Source organism: Varanus komodoensis, unplaced genomic scaffold (assembly GCF_004798865.1).
Source record: "Varanus komodoensis strain SLA01 unplaced genomic scaffold, ASM479886v1 scaffold59_1, whole genome shotgun sequence".
Taxonomy (NCBI): Eukaryota; Metazoa; Chordata; class Lepidosauria; order Squamata; family Varanidae; genus Varanus; species Varanus komodoensis.
In genome coordinates, this window is record NW_025336221.1 from 1,101,946 (window position 1) to 1,108,012 (window position 6,067).

Sequence of the window (6,067 nt, forward strand, 5' to 3'; positions counted from 1 at the left end):
CTCTGCACTCCACCTGCCCCGTGTGGGATGCCCGAAACCCAGCCCACCAGTTCAGAGGGTTCTGGGCAGCCTCACTGGGTTGCACCCCCCACGCCTGTGCTCTTTCAACATGCCACTGGATTTGAAATCTTCACCCTGCTGCTAGATTAACCTTGTTACTACATTTATTTTAGAGTAGAGTAGTTGTACTCACTTATATAAGGCATTTTGTTTTCTTGAATTTAATACTTTTAATTGCTGTGAACTGTCAAAGCACAAGGCCAAGGCAAGCTTCGGTGGAGGGATCACTCCAGAGAACCAGCTGGCTGGAACGCCCTGACAGACGTTTAAATGTCATTAAATGCCTGGAAAAGAAAGCAGTCTTAACCTGGTGCCAAAAAGATGGCAGAGTTGGTGCCCACTGGACTTCTGTGCGGAGGTTATTCTACAAATGGGGGTTGGCACCCTGTTAGAAGCTCTTTTGCTTGTTGCCACCCTGCAAGATGGCACTCCGAGGAATTCCTCAGTGGCTGGCCACAGTGTCCAGGTAGGCTCAGCTCAGGAGATGCTCCCCAGCAGCTCTTGCAGCCCCAGGCCTTGTGAGGTTTTATCGCTCTCTGCCAGCATCAGATTTGCAAGCATAAAGGCAAGCAGGACAGAATCTGTGCTGCATGCTCTGAACTTCTGGTCCCAGTGTGTAGTCTGGCTGCTGCAATTGGCATTGCGATGCAGTGCTTCCCCTCCATCTTAAGCAGTTGCCCCAGAAGGCTTTCACGGTTGATGGTATCAAGAGCTGCTGAGAGGCTATGAGTATCAATAGGCTCATGCTTCCCGTCTTTCTCCTGACATAAGTCAAGAAGTTAAGGGACAGTTAGAGCAGCAGATAAAGCGACAGTCAAAGAGACTGACTGATAACCAGGAAAGAGCCAGTGTGGTGTAGTGGATAAGAGCGTGGGACTGGGTCTCAGGTGATCCAAGTTCTAGTCCGCCTTCAGACATGGAGCTCTCTGGGTGACTTTGGTCCAGTCAGACTCTCAGCCCAGATACCTCACAGGGTTGTTGTTGCAGGATAAGACTGAGAGCAGCACGAGAAGAATGATGTAAACCTTGAAAGGAAAACAGGTGTGACAAATAAATAAAACAGGTAAGTTTGGCTTGGAGGCATCCCCAAGGGGAAAAGCAAAGGTACTTGTGTGTCCCCCCATCACAGGACAGGTCTTCCGGGTCAGCCGTATACCCTGCATAGGCCTCCCAAGAGTCAGCAGGTTGCCAGTGACTTGCTCTCCTTGGGCTTCTCTGTCAGTGTTTCCAGTCTCCCCTTGATGATCTGCCCAAGAGGGAAGCGTTCTGGGAGGCAGGCGGTGAGGCCAGGAGTTTCTGCCACCTCCTGAAAGCAGCATACAGCCCTCTTCCTGGATGCCAACGCCTCCTCACTGGTCTCAGGGTGCAAAGTGTCCAGGGTGCTGAGACAGAGCCTCGTCTGCTGGAGACTTTGAAGAGCTGTTGCCAGTCAGAGTATGCAATACTGGGCTGGGTGGGCCAATTGCCTGGCCTGTTCTAAGGCAACTTCCACTGCTATCAAGTGCTGCAAATTGTACGTTGACACATTCTGGCCTAATTTGAGTGCTGAGATATTGCTGATTTTGGTATCATTAAAAATGAAACTAGAGAAAAGCTGCACATTTTTCATTTAATGAACCAAAGGTTACATAAGACGTCTCTCTGTGTTTGTTCTTCATGAGGCTGTTTCTAAAAAACCCAGTGATTGTTAGAACTGCAACGTGAGTCATGGATTAAGCCAAGAGGGCAGCTTGTGCTAACAAAGAAAGGGATGCAACGTTTGTGCCACAGTCCTCCAACTGTGTCTAGGGAAAGTGCTATAGTATCTTGCTGCACCTTAAAAACAATCGGAGCCATTGCAGCATTAGCTTTCATAGAATACAGTCTTTTGCTGAAATGGCCTTTAGTTCTTCAGAGCTGAACTGCTCTACTATTCTGTGAAGGCCCCATAAGATTTGTAGGGCACCATCCCGCGCCTGTTTAGACCAAAAAGAGTACTGTGAGTGTGAAGCCTGCTTTTTTAGCTGCTTTTGTTGCAGCAGGCTAAGACAACCAACCTTCATGAAGTAAAGAAAGCAGCAGCATTCTGCTCAATTTCTGTCTTATAAAGGTTTCAGAAAAACTGAACTGCTGGGAAACGTCCTTATTAATGGACGTAGATATTCCATTGTGCTATATTCCATTGTGCTGAAATATCCTTGGAGGTTTAAGGACAATTGTTTTTACTTTCTTAAAATCAATTCTGCCTCTGTCTTTCGCCACCCCTCCCCCCCTGCTTTTTGTGAAGAGAAGAAAAGAAATAATATGAATACTGGATGTTATTGTTTTAACCACTTGCATTGATGTTTCCCTCTGTTTATGCTTGCCTCAGGCTGTGTTAAACTTCCTTTGTTACTTGCAGTCCATTTATTTCCATGCCCCAGACAGATGAAGCAGAACTCATGCCAGGGAGACCCCCTGCCCATGCCCCTCCCACACTGCCAAGACCACTGCCATCATGGAAAGGGACTGCCATCATCAGCTTTTCATTTCAGTTGTCTTGGCTTTTTGTATACATAGGAAAGTATAAAAGTACCAGCAGGGGAGACTGTAATTTTAGATAAAAGGAAGAAAAAGGCACAAAGAACAGAGAAAACCTCAACTGCAGCAATCAACTCTCTCCCCAGCACATCACTCACAAAGAAGATGTTGCACAAATAGTAGGAAAAGGGCTTGATGATCAAAAATCTCCCCGCAAGGCAGGGGGCATATGCCCTCATTTCAGCACAAGCTTCTGTGAGTCATATGGTGCTCTCTTCCTTCGGAAGGCATTCTGCCCTACTTAGGGTGGCGTCCCATCTTACAGCACCAAAGAAACCCTCACAAGTCATCCTTGGATCTTAAAACATCGCATAGAAGGCAATCAGACACACCAGAATGGTTGTAGCAAGAGAAAAAACTCAGCTGATGAGCAATGATTAAAAGAATGTCCTGGATTATGAAAAAGGGGGCCAAAAAAGGATGGTGTTTACATTTCCCAGATATATCAAGGACAGTCAGGTATTTGATCAGAAGATTTGTTTACACTCCTTAAACTATGTAAAAGAACACATGAGTACAAATTGCCCATTAGTAAATTCAGACTGTGGAAAAAGAAGAAATACTCGGAGATAATTATTTCTGCTTATTTATCAAAGAAGGAACTATTTGGGCCTCTTTCCTAGGTACCACTGTACAGAATATGTTGACTTCATTTGAAACCCAAGTTTCATGCATGAATAAAGTTATCTGAGCATGTTTTATTCTGATACTTTAATTGTAATGTAGTGGCATAGAGAATGATGTATGTTTCTTTGCCTTTCCTTTCTCTTCCTTTCAGGCTGCAATGACGCAATCATATTTCCTTAGGAATGCTCAGTTGGTGGGTTTTACCCACGCGTAAACTAAGACCGATTGCAAACCATAGAAGGATTTCTCACCCAGCCCAGATTGGCCAAACATATGAGGAAACGTTCACCTTCCCTTAGGGAGCGTCTCCCATGACTTACCCTCTTGAGCCATTTGGGGCATCTGTTCTCACAGCTTTTTCAGCTCTGTGCTCTATAGCACTCTGCCTTCTGTACCATGGGTCTAGAATATTTAAACATGTGCACCAGAGGTGTTCTGTTATACACTTTTTGGGGCCACTCCTGGCAATATACATCTTTCTTGAAGTAAGCGTCATATTTCTCACCTGATATTTGTAGATATCCAGGGGATCAGTGGGAGAAGTTCAATAAAATATTCAGAATACAGTGCTGAAGGACACCTTTTTCTTTCAAGACCATCCATAGCTTCACATGATGCATGTAATCAAAGGCTTTGCTCTAGTCTATGAAGCAGACTGGTCTTTTTCTGAACTTCTTTGGTGTGTGCTTCAGTAGCCAATGCATATTTGCAATATGATCACTAGTGCCTCTTTCTTTTTGGAATCCAGCTTGGAGGTCTGGCATTTCTCGCTCCATATAGGGTAGTATTCTTTGTTGCAACACTTTGAGCATTTCTTTGCTTGTGTTGGAGATTAATGCAAAGGTCCTGTGGTTGCTGCACTCTTTTGCCTCTCCTTTCTTGGTGACTGGGGTGAATATTGAATGTTTCCAGTCTGTGGGCCATTGTTTTTCCATATTTGTTGACATTTTTGTTATGATTTGGACTGATTTGTTTTCTGCAGCTTGGAATAGTTCTATTGGTATCCTACCTACTTCAGGTGCTTTATTCCTTGCAAGAACTTTCAGAGCAGATTTCACTTATAAAATCCTCACTTCACTTTCTAATATTGCAACCTCTTCTTCATAGGATGCCCCTCTGAAGAAGTCTGTCATGTATTTATTTATCATTAGGGTTATATTTATTTATTTATAAAATTTGTATGCCGTCCAATTACTTGCGTCTCTGGACGGCTTATATCCCACCGTTTTTCCTGTAAAGAACTCAAAATGGCTTACATCATTCTTCTCCTGCTCTCAGTCTTATCCCTCAACAACCCTGTGAGGTAGTTGGGCTGAGTCAGTGACTGGCCCGAGGTCACCCAGTTGGCTCCATGGTTAAGCAGGGACTAGAACCCAGATCACCTGAGCCCCATTAAGAGCTCCTGTGCTCTTAACTATCATACCACACTGCCATCCCTTCATCTCTTCTGCATAGTTCTTCTGTATAGTCTTCCCACCTTCTCTTTATTTTCTCCTGATCAGGTTGTATATTTCCTTGTTTGTTATGGCTGTATGACCCGTTATATTCTCTCACCTACTGACTTTCTGAGTTGACATGTCTTAGGCTGCAGTTCTAAAAGTTGGGGTGGGCAACATGCTGCCTTGATGGTTTTAAGTGAATCACTCACATGTTTTGCCAATATCACCACTGAAATCCCAGTCCTTCTAGCTCTCACCACTGCTTTAACCTCACCCTTCAGGTATCCCTTCCAAAGCCAGACTGCAGCATCTAATTTCACTGCCACAGCCAAAATTAACAAGAAGGCAATATGAAGTTTTTAAAATGGTAAAAATAAAGAGTCAGCCCAGTTTTGCTCTGGGCCCACCCCCTGTGGATGTGCAGCCACAAGTGATGCCCATCTTTGAGAATAGATGTCACATCAAAGGCAGTTGTCCACCCCTGCTATCCATACTTACCTGGGAGCAGCGCCCATTGAACTCCATGGAGCCAACTTTGGAAAAGCTATTATAGCATTGCACTATCCATCCTGTTAGCCTTTTCTCATGGAGAGCATTTGATAACCATTAGTTTAGCTTTCTGGGTCTGCTTCCACAAAGGAGGGCAAACTGCTTTTCCAGTGAGTGTTAAGCTGCCACAATTCTGAACACCACACTAGCAAGTAACATTCCCTTTCTCCTTTTGCTGACCTCCCCTTTAATCCTTGCGACAGGCACATCATCTACAGAGACCTATTAGCATGTTAAGTAGGATGTGTGTAGTGGGACCCCAGTGCAGTGTTGCTTTGGCATGAACAGTGTCCAAGTGCAGAATATTCCTTTCCCCTTTATGGGCAAACAGTCTCAGCTCCTGCAATGCAGCCCAGCCAAATGTTTTCTTCTGCCTCTCACCACACATGTACCCAGATTATTTTGACAGTAGTATGTCCTGTGGCCCTCCAGGCAAAAGCATGCATTTGTTAGCTCCCTTTCTCTCCATTTGCAAATTTTCTCAGAAGCAGTTCATAGAGGATAATGGTCAAAACAGACATTAATTTAAATTCGTGCCTACCCATTATGTCTCTCCTGCATTTTCACTCCCCCCCGCCCTTCAGATTAAGGCCATAGCATGGTGAGTGGACAACTTTGGGGATCCGGCTTGGCCTCCCTGTACCTACTCTAGAGTAAAAACAGTGGGTGGGAGGGAAGATGTAGATTTAAAGTCCTTTCTATTTGGTCATATATTTATGTTTTCAGACTTCTTTTAGTCTTTAGATACAGCTGTGTACCGCAGCTGTGCAACTTGTTATTGCAGATACCTATTAGCTCTTCAGGCCATGGGCCATGCCTGAATCCACTGCAGT